Source organism: Solanum lycopersicum, chromosome 1 (assembly GCF_036512215.1).
Source record: "Solanum lycopersicum chromosome 1, SLM_r2.1".
Taxonomy (NCBI): Eukaryota; Viridiplantae; Streptophyta; class Magnoliopsida; order Solanales; family Solanaceae; genus Solanum; species Solanum lycopersicum.
Genome location: NC_090800.1, coordinates 85601957 through 85618557, shown reverse-complemented (window position 1 = coordinate 85618557; position 16601 = coordinate 85601957). Strand labels below are relative to the sequence as shown.

General features: G+C 32.7%; 1 long non-coding RNA gene and 1 other non-coding gene across 2 annotated transcripts; both read right to left on the bottom strand.

Moving 5' to 3' along the window:
- Positions 1-4760: 4760 nt before the first annotated feature.
- TRNAG-CCC (transfer RNA glycine (anticodon CCC)) lies at positions 4761-4831 on the bottom strand. The gene has a single exon. It is a non-coding gene; the product is annotated as a tRNA-Gly (tRNA).
- On the bottom strand, positions 4832-15114 carry LOC109119111 (uncharacterized). Its single transcript, XR_011213352.1, has 20 exons — positions 14982-15114; positions 14784-14848; positions 14451-14632; positions 13636-13746; positions 13360-13501; positions 12264-12328; positions 11557-11714; positions 11018-11092; positions 10829-10921; positions 9792-9923; positions 9606-9682; positions 9483-9525; positions 9273-9383; positions 8601-8790; positions 7359-7470; positions 6995-7221; positions 6845-6891; positions 6012-6068; positions 5166-5424; positions 4832-5092 (listed from the first exon to the last, which is right to left on the bottom strand). It is a non-coding gene; the product is annotated as an uncharacterized lncRNA (long non-coding RNA).
- Between the last annotated feature and the right edge of the window lie 1487 nt (positions 15115-16601).

Sequence of the window (16601 nt, the reverse complement as noted above, 5' to 3'; positions counted from 1 at the left end):
ACATGTCACGTGGAAAGTTGTAATTAAAATGTTACCAAAAAGAGAAAGAGATCATTCTTTTTAAAATAGATTAAAAGGAAAGGAGGTTATTCTTTTTTAAACGGAGAAAATAATAGATAATGCCAATTGAATTTAGTAGATCAATTAGTTAATTACATGAATATTTAATTTATGTGTGCCTCAGAGAGAATAAAATTTTTCCTTCAACTTTTGCTATTGGAAGTTCAAAAATATTTAGCACTTGAACTATTTTGTCCAAAAATTCAATCAAATCCTATAAAAAAAAATATTGCTATTTTAGATAAATTTAATAGCCATTTGATATTTTAAAGAAAGAATTAGATAATTTTTGAAAGAGTTTCTCTTCCCAATATTTTTTTTTAAAACAAGGAGAAAAATCTAAACTTTCATTTAACAAAAGAAATGAAAGAAAAAGGAGAATTTATTTTTAGCTTGAGTAAGTTAAAAAGAAAAGATGAAAACATTTTTTCTTTAAAACAGAGAAAATAAAGTTTCTACTGTTTTTTATTTTTCCAACAAAATATCATCAACATTTGAAGAAATTATCTCTACCAACAATATTCTAGAATTACAATAATAGTCATACGACTAAAGGAACAAATTTACTCAAAAGTTAATTTACCAATCTTTTTCACACAAATTTGAAATATTAAAATGTTACATTATTGTACTAAAGAGATCTTCCCAACATAAGAAATCTTCCAACATAAGGTGTGAGTGTGAGTGAGGGTTTGATACAAATCATGACAATGTCATTTCAAAGTTAAAAATTAACAAAAAGATTCATCAAAAGGTGGATGAAATTTGGTGGCTTTATTTATTTTGATTTTCATGTTCTTTAAAGTCTTCACATGCAGTCCATATACTCAATGATTTTATTCAAAAACATAAAACAAAAGTATCAACAATATATCTTTAAAACTAGATTTGGTTTGTCTTTCAATTATTAGTTTTCTTTATGAAGCTTGTTGGTTGTTAATGAAAGGTTCACTTCAACCACCAATGTAATTTATTCTACTTATTTTTCAAAATAAAAAATATCATCATATTTACATTGCTTTTATTTTTACTTGAGAATTGTTCTTTAGTATAAAGTTAATAGCTATAGATAATAATCCGCTTTTGGCAAATAGTAAAGAATGAGACCTAAATTGTAAATCGTTTTTAGGGTTTTCTTAGAAAGGTCTCCACACATTATTATTTATCATTATAAATCAATAATACATCAAAATGTTCATTAAATTTGAGCAATAAAACATTGTTAAGTATTCCAACTAACCTACAATATTATCTAGAACAATTAATAAGAGAACTCTTTATATGTTCTTAACTAAGGATATTACTCCCTCTTGTTCCATTTTAATATTCCTTTTTTTTTTTTTGTGAGAAGTTAGCAATATTCAAAAGAATTACTTCTTTAATATTAAAGGTAAATTTCAAATTACTGCCAAGTTTAATTTTAAAATCCTAAAATGTCAATTATTCTGAGGTAAAATTTTAAGCTAAATCTATTATTAACCCCCCCCCCCCCCCAATTCTATCTTGTTTTCATTCTTTTTACTAATGGGAGTTAAAGAAAAAAAAACTAAGAACAATTATTGAAATGGAACGAACAGAAAAGATTAAGAGGTTTTTCTGTCATTGCTTGTTTGATCACATCTAGTTTCAAAATAGTTCTAATTATGATTTGGGGAAAAGGCTAAATTTATTTATGTTTTCTTAGAAATTGAAAATTGAACAATTTATCTTTTGTAAATTTTTTGATCTAATATTACTTTTGTCAATCAAAATCTTTTTTTTTTTTTGCATATAATGATGAACGATGATGATTGTATCTGAATGCTATTAAGACTATGTTATATATTTTAATGATTAAGAAATACCTTTATTAATGACACACTAATTACCTTAAATGTTTACAATTGTTAATAATGTTGAGAATGTTACATTTATTTATTATTATTAATTGGGAAAATGGTTTGATATATTCCTCAACTTTGTTATTAAGAGCTGATATATCCCTTGTTATGAAAGTGACTAATATATACCCATACTTATAAACAAATGACTCACATATACTCTTATCCTCTAACGGAAATGAAAAAAAAAATTTAATCTAAATTTTAATTTTTTTTTAAAAAAAATATAATTCCATATGAATAAATTTAATCCTCGTCAAACATATTTTTTTTGACTTTTTTTTTGTTTCAATGACTAGTTTATAATAATTATTTTGATAATCAGATTTATTTATGTTTCACTAATATTCTTGTAAAACTTATTGTAGATCACCAATTTTTTTTTCCGAATATGAAATTAAATTACAATACACACAAAAAAATAGTTTATATTTTTTTTCTTTAAACTAAGGAATGAAAGAAAAAAACAAAATAAGAATAAGCAACTCAAATAATTATAATAAAAGAAGTCAAAAATAATTTATGTATGAAAAAAATTAAAATATACCTTGAACTTTGATAGAAGAATCATATATACCTCTAAATAATTTTAAAAAAATTAGAAGTAATAAATATAAATTTAAAAACTATTTTTTTAACTTCCGTTAAATGAAGGATATATGTGAGCCATTTTGTAACGGCAGGAGTATATGTGAGTCGTTCGTATAACGGTAAAGGCATATATGAGTCACTTTTATAACGAATTTTGTAACGGCAGGAGTATATGTGAGTCATTCGTATAACAGTAAGGACATATATGAGCCACTTTTATAATGAGGGATATATCAGATCCAAATGACAAAATTGAGCATATATAGTTTGAAAAAGACATGTTACACAAATGATAAGCAGAAAAATATGAATTTAAAAAATAGTATATGTGAGTCATTCGTATAACGGTAAGGGCATATATGAGCCACTTTTATAATGAGGGATATATCAGATCTAAATGACAAAATTGAACATATATAGTTTGAAAAAGACATGTTACACAAATGATAAGCGAAAAAATATGAATTTAAAAAATAGTATATGTGAGTCATTCGTATAACGGTAAGGGCATATATGAGGCACTTTTATAATGAGGGATATATCAGATCCAAATGACAAAATTGAGCAATATGAATTTAAAAAATTTCCACTGCCGGGATTTGAACCCGGATTCTTAAACACGAAAGAATTGCCAGTGCTACAGCGGACTCTTTTGGTCTTGAAAGTGGAAACAAATTTATTTTTACAATTAAATTACATATAACCTCCATATTTTTTCTTTGAATATATAAAACATTTATTTTTCCTCTCGATCATGGTTTATATATTTCTCTCTTTCTTTAGTATTTTACTATCTTTTTTCCCCATGAAATATCTAGTTTATTTTGTTGTTATTTTGTGAATATTGGTTGATGATAGATATTATACAAGCTTATATGACGAAGAAGTGTGTATTCATATAGTTAAATTTAATTTGTTTGAAAACTAAGACGTATTAAATTAATTATTTTTGTTGTTAATGTTGATATTGTGAACACCCCTACTATCATACTAGTACTAGGAGATATGTCCCATGTGGCTTGCCACTAAAGGATAAAGTCGCCACAAAATTTTAAAATGTTGTCACTAAAGGTTATGTGTGATTTTTAGTGGCGACTAAGCTTCAACAACCATTCGTTAGTAAAAATTACTTTTTCAACAAAAAATATGTGATAATTAATTTTCGATTGCAACATAATTTTAAAAAATAAATAACTTGCAATATCAATATTAAAAACATCCAATATTTTTAAGAAAAATCATCAAAATTACTTCTCGATTCAAATTTCCTACTATATAATGTATCATTGTATATTTACATATGACATAAAAATAAAACATACAATGTTTTCAAACTCCTACTTAATCGATATTATTTTTGACTTTTTAAAAACAATGAAAAAATACAAAATTAGAATTTAATGTTAAAAGATTTTAGTGACGATTTTCTGGGCTTTTATGACGACTATTATCGCTGCTAAAGGTCTAGTTCTATTGTAGTGAATCCTAATTGGCAACGCTTAGGTGGAAGGATTAGTTCCACGTGGCCTACCACGTCAATAAAAATTTGAGGTGTTAACTCTTGAGGGTATATTTGTTGTCTCTTAGGATAACAACGGGGGCATTTTTTTATCTCAAAATATAAAAAAGGGTATAAATAATTTATTTCACATAGTTCAAGGGCAATTTTGATCCTTTTTGGTTATTTTGATTTGACATGTTGAGGATTCATCGTGAATTGTTAAGTTGAAGTAAAATATAGAAAGGGAAATTGATTCTTTGGTTTGAATCAATAGGGGCATAATTAACTTCGTATTAAATCACATGAATATCTCTTTTATGTGACATGTCCTATGATAAAACGAGTAGTTGAAACCTCAATTTGGAGACTAACTTAAGAGGAATGAAAATTCCTTGACTTGATGAAGCAAGCAGCTTGTAAGGAACAAAAGAGAAAGTACAATAGCCAGTGTAGTGTGTCTTTGACATACATGAGACATCATTTTCTCCAAATTTTATCCAACCCGTCCATTTGCAAACAATTGACACACACACACACAAGAAAGAACCATTGCAGCAACTATGTATTAAAACAATTCCGCTTAATTATTTTGCGAATCATGGTATACATTCTAAAGTTGTCTCTCATGAAAAATTTGTCAATATTTTTCCCGAGTTAATTATTTTGCGAATCATTTGGTAAACTATGTAAGCAATAATGCTAAGAATTGTAGTAAAAAGAGAAGTGAGTGCGCATCCGGGGAATCGAACCCCGGTCAGTACCGTGGGAGGGTACTATGATACCACTACACCAGATGCGCTTATTGTTGTTAATGGTGCCACTACTAAGAATTTAGGGGAAAGGCAAACACAACATATGAAGTGAGAAGTGTTTCTTTACCAAGTCATTGATTTCCATATCCAAAATAGACCTTAAGAGCTTCCCTCTCAAGGCAAGGTACTACATACACCATACTAAAGAGAGGGTATCTGTTCCATTATTCTGCTGACTAAAGCCTTAATGTTTGGCCACTCGCCGAGTCTCCCTTCATAACCACCATAGGAGATGTCTGCAAAATTAACTATACTCGAAAGATAAAGGCAAACATCAGTAAGCATAAATTTTAAAAAAAAATTCTTTGCCTCCACACCCACCTCCAAAGGAAGAAAATTAACAGAAAAGCACAAGCACACTTCCATGACATTAAGCAGCTTGTAAGGAGCAAAAGAGAAAGCACAATATTGCTCATTCCATACACGAGAAATTTCTCCAAAAGGAAGTGCTTGCCAAAGTACTCCACAACTGTCTTGGCTCTACAGCAAGAAGTGTTCATTCCATATTGCTGAACCACTCGTGATTCGTGAAAAAGAACCATAGGACCACCATTCCATGTTGCAGACTTATTTGTGGCATCTTATCAATAACATGTAATGACAACGTAAGTGGGCAATTCAGAAAACAATGTAATTTTTTTTCAAAAGTGAAGTTAACTATAAAATTATTTTTAGAAGTTTCTTTCATAAGAATTGAGGCAGCAATTAAATGACTAGAGTCAAAACCTAGATTCGCATACTACAATATATTCTAAATGAACAAACCCTCTTATATTAGAATCATCTATTAGTAAATAGTATCAGAGAGTACAGAGATTGGACAACACCGAACTAATTGAACCAATAGAACAAATACTACTAGTACTATGCCTCAATGTCAAACTAGAAGGGCTCAGCATATCAACCCTCAATTGGACCAAGTTCAGATAAATAACCTATAAAGCATATGAGATCAAGACAGAGAGATTGATCCAACTTGATTCACACAAAAATGAGGACAATAAGTTCAGTGATGAATTTCCTTTTCATGAACATGGGGGAATATGCACATAACACTCTAAAATATTGAATGTGAAGGATAAAAGACCTACAGACATGGATTAACTTGTTAAATAAGATACAAAATGTTTGTAAATATTACTCCATCTAACACATCACTAGCTTTACCTGCAGAGTGTTGTCGTGAAATTCCTTATGCACCTGCCTCAGATGTGATTTTGGCAACTGAAAAGAGAGAGCAAACAATACTGCTCAACTGACAAGGAAGAGTATATCAAACAACTTCATTCCTAAACAGCATCATTTTTTGTAATGCCCAGGACAGAGGGTGGGGGTTGATGCGGGTGGGTCAAAGAGAAAGAGAAGGCAGGCTTCTATGTTGCCAAGCTGCTCATAGAGGGTTACATATGACACCTAGGAAAATCTCACGTTGAAAAGCTAAAAAAATGAGTGGAGAGTTGTCCAAGAGACAAATCTGTGAGTTCTGTTAAGCCAAAGCACACAACATGTGCCACAGCTTATGTTATACCAACTATGACATCAGAATCAAGTTCCCGAAGTATGATGATGGGGAAAACTTAGCAAGGACACTAAGTTGTAAGGAGGTACCCTCACGTGACACTAACGACGGAGGGTAAGTTAACAAGAAAAAGTGAAAGTTTTTAGTTAACGAGGATTGGCAAGCTTCTGAATAAGGGGTACGTACATATGACACTTAATGCAAATCTCACATCAAAAAGAGAGAAAAGAGTGAAGTGTTACATAAGACATGGCATAAGTTGGATAATATGCGTTTTTTGGATTCAATGGCAGTGTAGTATAAAAGACCAATACGTGAGGTCTGTTGCACAAAAGTGGACAATAAGTCCAAAGGCTTCGGCAGTGAAATTTTTAGACCTTGACTCTAATCTAGCAGACATCTACCACACATAATATCATAGAGACAAGTTATACCTAAATTACATAAAAACAAACAAATTGAACAACATGCTTATGATCACCTTTAGTCCACTTTCACAACTATGGTTTGCATCCTTAAGACATGCTCCTACATCATGCGACCATGCAAAATTATCTAAACTCCTTCAAACAATTATAATTTGGTGGCGAAATAAACTCAACATCAATAAAATCAGAGGGAGATCTATTACCTTGGCATTGTAAGCACTAGCCTTGATTCCAAATTTAGAAAGAAATTTTGGTATATTTAATATTTCTTTCCTAGTCGGGGCATATATTATTGTTGGTCAGTCCTGCAACGGTTTGTGTCGAAGCTTTGCTCTTTCTTCTGGATCATTGGCCAGATCAGGAGTTTTGTGCAACAGAAAATCACTATAACCTTTCAGTTGTAGTTTTCCACTAAATTCACCACGAGAAACTGCAGCAATAATTAACATCGGTACAATTTATTTGAAGTCATAAAGATATAGGAGTAAATGACCAGTTTATAATTTAAAATAATAAATACACATTCTAGGTAACCAATAAGAAATTGAGGAAACCCCTCAAAGGTACCTTGGACGAGAAGATGAAGTCTTTACATAAGCTGCAACATTGCCGGTAAGAGGATAAGGAGAACCCACAAAAAACATTTCCCTTACTCGGTTTAAAGAAATGAAGAGACAATCTGTCACACAAAAAGGTCAAGTTTGTGAATACAAGAGAGAGTAGGATGAGATACTTTTATCTAACGTGGTCTTTTGATCATGAATTAAGAGCGTTCTGTCGTAGGATAAGGTTGTTTCCTCCATCAACTGCCAGGGATAAGCCATATCTATCTCAAACTAAGGTTATATCCTCTTGAAATCTCATACTAAACAATCTTGCACCGAAGTGAAGATAGATTGCCCAGTGATTGTAGCAAGTGAGAAAACTGAAATTTAAAACACTTTAGAATGCAGATGAAAGTACTGCTGCAGCTATGACAAAACAAAAGGAATTGTTTCAATCCACACTAAGGTAACTACTATTAAAATTTCAAATTCTCTATGTATACGCAAAATAATTTTCAAGGTCTCTGCTGTGGTTTTCGGATTTTGGTAACAGATCGAGTTATTGGTTGTTTAATCCCTAGTGTCATGGAATATGGGTCAATCAAATTTTCTCTTAAATTGGATTTGTACTGTATAAACGATCTTTTCACCCAAAGAAGAGTTTTACCTTCCAAATTATCAAACATCTTACACAACATCACACTCATCTTCCAGAATAAGTGCTTATCAATTCATAAAAATCCTTGTTGTGGGATGCGAAAGATGATGTTTTAGAGTGCTCCACCGACAAGCAGCAGAAATGAAGTGATTTACCATTATTTCTATCAGCATATGTACAAAGAATGAAGACTGTACCTTTAATATGCAGTATATAGCCCTTTCATGCTATTATGCAACAGACACGAAGTGACACAAAGATTTAAGGATCTAGTTTAAATACCATAACTAGTCAAAGAAAGTTGTAATTTAGTTCTTGAGTGTGAATGTAAATGATGGGCAAACATAACGTCAAAATTTAAGTATTGAGTTCTCTGAAGAATTTAACTTCATGGGAGTTTAAACGGTGTATGGATTATTAACAATAAATAAATGTGATCTCAAACCCCACTCCCTTTTACATACACACACACAAACACATCAAACAAAATAAGGAAAAGTAAGAGAAAAAAAGAGAAGAATGAAACGGTGCAGCAAATGCAAATGCAGGACATACAAGGAATACCAAACCAAAAATATTACCGTAGCACAGTGTAAATTATCTTACTAAAAATTGGAGATTTGGCCGGAAAAACGAAGTGAGAACAATTCTTGTCGCCTCTGACATGTGCAATGACTGCATAATGTCTTCTCAAACACGAGTAGTGGCAGTAGCAGCCAGTGCCATGATCGGAATGTCAAACTTCAGAAACTTCATGGTGTCCATTCTAAAGTTCTCTTTCAAAACAGATTATCGCCTATGATACATGGAAAATCTGTGTCAATATTTTCCTGCAGCTTTTGCTTGGCTAGAACAGAGTTGATAAGAGATAAAACCGAGGGTTTGTTTAGTCATATGCATGGCATTTCTTATCTGTTAATTAGCATGATGTAGTAAGAGTCATATCTACGCTCAACTGGTAAACTAGTCCCTGTAATTGAATGAGAGAGATTACTAGGAAATAAATGGGACAGACTAGAGTCAGGTGTAATTTGATAGCCTGGTCTAGCAAAAGACCACGTCTACAGTGCAAGCACTATCTTCATAACAGAATGATAACAAAACTCAAGGAACTTAAGAAATTTGTTATGGTGTGTTACTAGATTAATGAGGAGAAAAAAGTCTATATTTGCTTGTCAGAAGCAACAAAAACACAGAGGCTCCTTGAGCTTCAACTGGAAGAAGCAATTCCAAATAATAGCATTCTTCTGATTTATCAAACAAATAAAAGAATAAAACCTGTAATCTGGTCGAAAATAATGGCCCCACTTAGAAGCACAGTGAACTTCATCGACTGCAAATAGAGCAATTCCACGACTCTCTGCAGGGCTTTGGGTGGGTTTTATGAGTCTGAAAGAAAAGGAAAAAATAAAAAAAGGACACTCATCTGTCAAACAACAGCCAATACTATCCTTGAAGTACAATTCAAAAGATTAACATGCACACTACCTTAGAATTGTCTCAGGGCATACATAAATGATGCTATACATGCCTGCCATCGTTTTTTGTTCCACACTTCAAACAGTTTGACCAGAGCCAAGGAAGCAAGCCGAAACAACATGTTTTGCTAACCTCAAACACTGATTCTGCATCAAGCTAATCAACTGTGACATAACTATGACAACCTTGCCAGTCAGCAATGCCAGAATCTGAAAAAACAAAGATTTCCCTACAGAAACATAACTCTGAGACATTGGAAATCACATTTTACAGGAATGGTGGGAACGGTGAATAAGAAAAAATGTGAGGGGCTAATACCTGATCCTGTTGCTGCAAGAACAAGTCAGTCTTGGTGAGATAACCAAGATTCCAGAGCATCTTTCTGAAAATCCTTCAACAATGAAAATGCAAAGTGTTTCTGTAACAAAGTCTTGACCTTCTTTTGCCAATCTGGTCCAATATAAGATGATGATACAGCTTTTTCAGTTGCAACATAGATAATTTGTTGTTGAAGTAAATAGGAAGGGGAATTGATTCGTTGCTTTGAATCAATAGGGGCATAACTTCATATCACTTGCTTGAAGTGAATTATATTCCTTCGGTAAAGGATATGAAAGAATATGGGACCCGTAAATTTGACAAAAATGGAAAATGGATCGAGTGCGCATCCGAGGAATCGAACCCCGGTCAGTATCGTGAGAGGGTGCTATGATACCACTACACCAGATGCGCTTCTTATTGTTAACATACTACTAGAGTTATAACTAATTCCTTAGAATTTAGGGGGAAAGGGAAACACAAATCTGGATATAATGTAAGGCTTATCATATGAAGGGAAAAGAAGTGTTTCTCCTAATTTTAAGTTATTGATTTCCAATCCTAAATAGACCTTAAGAGCTTTCTTCTCAAGACAAGGTAAGTATACATACACGTCACTCTCTCCATACTCCACTTGTAGGATTATATTATGGTATGTTGTTGTAATTGATGTTGAAAGCTTGATCTTTCCTTAACTTTTGTTATCACTTTCTCAGCCCAAGTCTCTCCATTTAGGGTCTTTGCTTCACGCCCTCGTGCATTTCAAGTCGGAATGTACCCTTCATGAGTATATAGCCGAACCCACCCCCTTTCTGAGTGCTATTTTTCCACTTAAATTTCTATCTTCACAAGATAACAAGAAGCTCATTAAAATTGAAGGAAGATTTGTAGGTTTTTTGTCATATTATGGTAGACGTGCTTTCTAAAAGGGCCCTTGCTGAGAATTTTTAATGGGGCATGCACATCAAACTAGCAGATACAAGAGATAAGAGGAAGAGAGAGGAGAGAGAAAGAGAGGGCTTGAGCAGAAAAAGTACATGTTCCATTATTCTGCTGACTAAAGCCTTGATGTTAGGCTACTCGCCAAGTCTCCCTTCATAACCACCATAGGAGATGTCTGCAAAATTTCTCTGCACCAGAAAGGATTAACAATGACCAGAAATGTAAAAATGAGATGACGAAGTACGAAGGAGCGCAAGCAAATGTGAGATGACAGACGCACTCACACAACTTGCAAGAAGATCATTGCCTCAGCCTTTAAATTCTGTCTTTCAGGTTGACCTTTGATGCATATATCACACCTGTGCATTATGTCACAGGTAAATACCATAAACTAAGAAAGCGAACTCATTGCAAGAAAAACCTGTGATAAACATGTATTTTCCTGAGCAAAAATTAACTATACTCAAAAAATTAAAGCAAACATCAGTAAGCATGAATGAAAAAGATATTAGCAATGGGATGCATTTGGCACATTGCATAGGAAGTAACTTTTTACTTCAAACGGCTACAAATGAATATATCTTTTACGTGGCATGTCCTGTGATAAAACGAGTACCTGAAACCTCAATTTAGGGACTAACTCAAGAGGAATCAGATATTAGAAACAACATTTACAGTGCTGTGGACATTCCTTGCCTCCACACCCACTCCGAGAAGGAAAGTGGAAGAAAATTAACAGAAAAGAACAAGCACACTTCCTTGACATGAAGCAGCTTGTAAGGAACAAAAGAGAAAGCACAATAGCTAGTGTTTCTTGACATACACAAGACATTTCTCCATAAAGAAGTGTTCGCCAAAGTACTCCACAAGTGTCTTGGCTCTACAGCAAGAAGTGTTCATTCCATATTGTTGAACAACTCATGACACGTGAAACAGGACTAATAGGACCACCATTCCTTGTTGCAGACTTCTTTGTGGCATCTATCAATGTAATAGGGCGATTCAGAAAACAATGCAATTTTTTTTAGAAGTGAAGTTTACTTTGAAACTATTTTTAAAATTTTCGTTCACAAGCAGGAATTAAATAATAAAAGTCAAAACCTCGATTCGCATACCACAATATATTCTAAATGAACAAACCCTCTCATATTATAATCATCTATTAGTAAATAGCATCAGAGAGTACGGAGATTGGACAAAACCGAACTAATTAAACCAATAAAACAAATACTACTAGTACTATGCCTCAATGTCAAACTAGAAGGGTTCAGCATATCAACCCTCAATTGGACCAAGTTCTGATAAATAACCTATAAAGCATATGAGATCAGGACATAATCGATCCAACTTGATTCACACAAAAATGAGAACAATAAGTTCAACAATGAATTTCCTTTTCAAGAACACGAGGGAATATGCACATATCATTCTAAAATATTAAATGCAAAGGATCAAAGACCAACAGACATGGATTATCTTGTTGAATAAGATACAAGAAGTTTGTTAATATTACTCCATCTAACACATCACCTAGCTTTACCGCCAAAGTGGTCTCGTGAAATTCCTTGCACCTGCCTCAGATGTGACTTTGGCAACTGAAAAGAGAAAGAGCACATGATACTGCTCAATTGACAAGGAAGAGTATATCAAGCAACTTCATTCATAAACAACATCATTTTTTGTAATGCCCAGGACGGAGAGTGGGTTGATGCGGGCAGGTTAAAGAAAAAGAGTTGGAAAGCTTCTATGTTGCCAAGCTGCTGACAGAGGGTTACATATTACACCATAGGATAATCTCACGTCGAAAAGCTCAAAAAATGAGTGAAGTGATATATAACAACATAGCACAAGTTCACATGGTATGAGCACTTTTGGGCATTGATGAAAGTGTTCTCCAAGAGACAAATCTGTGAGTTTTGTTGAGCCAAAGCACACGATATGTGACACGGGCTCATGTTACACCAACTATGACATAAAAGCCAAGTTCCCACAGTAAGATGATGGGGAATATCTTAGCAAGGAAGCTAAGTTGTAAGGAGGCAACCTCACGTGACACTCACGACGGTGGGTGAGTTCATGAGGATGAGTCAAAGTTTTTAGTTAACGAGGACGGGAAAGTTTTTAGATTGGCAAGCTTCTGAATAAGGGGTACATCTGACACTTAAGGCAAATCTCACATCAAAAAGGGAGAAAAGAGTGAACGTTACATAAAATATAGCATAACTTTGGATGGTACACGTGTTTTTGGATTCGATGGTGGTGTAGCATAAGAGACCAATATGTAAGGTCTGTTGCACAACAGTGGACAATATGTCCATAGGCTTGGGCAGTGATATATTTAGATCTTGATTCTAATCTAGCAAACATCTACCACATAACATCACAAAGACAAGTTATACCTAAATTACATGAAAGAAAACCAATTGAACAGCATGCTTATGATCACCATTAGTCCACTTTCACAACATGGTATTTTGCATCCTAAAGACATGCTCCTACATCATGCGACCATGCAAAATTATCTGAAGTCCTTCAAACAATAATAATTTGGTGGCAAAATAAACTCAACATCAATAAAATCAGAGGGGAGCCATATAATAACTTTAACTTATGGGATATATATTACCTTAGCATTTTAAGCAGCATGCCTTGATCCCAAATTTAGAAAGAAATTTAGAAGCTTAGCTCTTTCTTCTGAATCATTGGCCAGATCAGGAGCTTTGTGCAACCTTTCAGAAGTAGTTCTCCACAAAATTTACCCAGAGAAACTGCAACAACTATTAACATCAGTACAATTTATTTGAATTCATAAAGCAAGTTATAGGGATAAATGACCAAGCTTATAATTTAAAAGAATAAATTTACATTCTAGGTAGCCAATGAGAAAACCCATAAAAGGTACCTTTGACGAGAAGATAAAGTCTTTACATAAGCTGCAACATTGCCGGTAGAGGACAAGGAAAACCCACAAAAGCATCTCCCTTATTTGGTTTTAAGAAATGAAGAGACTAATCTGTCACACAAAAAGGTCAAGTTTGAGAATGCAAGAAAGAGTAGGATGAGCAGTTAGAGGATAAGGAAAACCCACAAAAAAAATCTCCCTTATTCGATTCTAAGAAATGAACAGACCATCTGTCACACAAAAAGGTCAAGTTTGAGAATGCAAGAAAGAGTAGGATGATATACTTTCATCGAATGTATTTTTTTGATCATGAACTAAGAGATTTGTGTCGTACAATAAGATAATTCAAGGTTTTTTCCTCCATCAACTGCCAGGGATAAGCCATATCTATCTCAAGCTAAGGTATATCCTCTTGGAATCTCATACTAAACAATCTTGCACTGATGTGAAGATAGATTTGCCCAGGGTTGTTGCAAGTGAGAAAACTAAAACTTAAACACTTCAGAATGTGGACGAAAGTACTGCTGCAGCTACAACAAAACAAAAGGAATTGGTTCAATCCACACTATGGTAACTACTATTAAGATTTTAAAATTCTCTATGTTTACGCAAAATAATTTTCAAGGTCTTTGCTGTGGCTTTCGGACTTTGGTAACAGGTCGAGTTATAGGTCATGTAATCTTTAGTGTTATGGAATATGGGTAAATCAAATTTTCTCTTAAATTGGAATTGTACTCTGTATAAACGATCCGTTAACCCAAAGAAGAGTTTTACCATCCAAATCATCAATATCTTGCAAAACATCACACTCATACCAGCACGACGGGTGAAACATGCAGTACTAGTTGATGCGCTTGCAGTTTTTCTTCGAGAATCATCGAGTAGATAATCAATCACACTAGCAATTGATGGACCCACATCTTCTAGAGCATTAGCAATATCAGATAACGAAAATCCCATTCCAACCAATCCAGCAACAACTTGGTCTGGATCCATACTGTGACAATAGTTGTTTCAAGACGATGCAGCAAAGATCAAAGAGTGCACATACACACAAAAGTCAGAGTCTCCAGATTGACATACAATTAAACAAACTATTTTGGGGGACTTACAAACACAAAACTAATTTTTAAGGTTGGAAAGTGTACCTCTAACTTCAATCACGAAATGAATAACAAGAACAATTTCATGGTCAGAAAGTGTTTCAGTTTTCCTGATCCAATGCAGCAATCACTTAATAATAACACTGATAATCAAGAATTGAATTTTCTTCTTGTTTTTTTTTTAATCAAGAATTGAAACAAAGAAGTTCTCCCAATATTTACATAGTTTCCCAAGAAGTTTACCTTTTCCGACAACATTTGTTCTGAATATCATCTATCTGATCATGTAAATACAATCAAACAAATTGAGAACTTCTGGGCAAAGGAATAGGAACCCGCTTCAACTACATTGACTATTTTTGAGGTTGGAAAGTATTTCAGTTTTCTAGATTCAATGCTGCAATTTTTAAAATAACACTACAAAGCTAATAATTCACTATCTTCAATCAATAATCGAATTAACAAGAAAAAATTTAAGGTTGGAAAGTGAACTGCTAATCTTATAATTCTCCAACTTCAATCAAGAATTGAATTAACAATAAAATTTCAAGGTTGGAAAGTCTAGTGATAATCTAATAATTATCTAATTTCAATCAAGAATTGACAATCTAAGGTCAGAAAGGGTTTCAGTTTTCTTGTTTCAGTGCTGTAATAACCTAAAATAACACTGAAAATGTAATAACTCTCTAACTCCAATCAAGAATTGAATTAACAAGAAGTTCTCACAAAAGACCATTAATAACATAATTTCCCAACTATCGCCAAGTGATTTTCCTCATTACACTAATTGTTTACTTAATATCATCCTAACAATCAAATTGAGAACTTGTGAACATACGCTGTTTTTAAGGTTGAAATTTGGTGAGTATTTCAGTTTTCTTGATTCAATCTTTAAAACAACACTGATAATCAAATCAAGAATTGAATAAATGAAAGATTCTTACACTATCGCAGACGAAGAACAGTGAAAACCTAAACGTTAGTGTTAGAGAAACGAAAAGTTGGAACCCCTCCTCTACAGCGCCATTTGTCCCGCGCTAAGGCTTGAAAGGCAAATGCTGTTACAGCCACCGTATATATATAAGTGAGACATCAACCGCGTTATGCGTACGTATCACGCCACACGCTTTTTTATTTCTAAAAAAAATATAAAATTAAAACACAGGTAAATGTAATGCATATTAATATTTCTAGATACAAATTACAATATTCATTTGTTTCCATTTATGTTTTGAATACATAATAATTATCGTGATTCATATTATTTTAACACAACTTTTTTTAAAAAAATAATATATGTTATTTATTTTTATTTTAATTTATGAGATAGGTGTGAAATTAAACGTCAATCAAATTTTAAATATATTTTTAAAAATAATTTTAATTAAAGTAATTTTCAAATAATATATGTTATTCTCTCTTTCTCAATATATGTGATTCATGTGAAATTTCGACAGTTACCATATTTAAAATATTTTAAGCTGTGATTTCTAGTACTCCTAACACAATTTTTAGATAATATATGATACTTCTTTTATCTCAATTTATAGCATATTTTTTAAAAAAATATATACATACGTCGATCAAAATTTTTAATTATATTTTTTAAGTATATTATTGAGTATTGTGATTCATAATATTCTTATTGTAACTATTAAATTGCATACGATATCCCCTCTTCTTATATTTATTATTATTATATATGAGACATAGGAACCAAATAAAATAAAATGAAGCAATAAAGAAAAATCCTGAACCAAAATAAACAAAATGTTCAACAATTTTTTAACAAAATAAGTGAAAGTAAATGTATTAGGAGAACTTTCCAAAACAATCCACGAGTCAATCGTTGAAAAAGTGTAA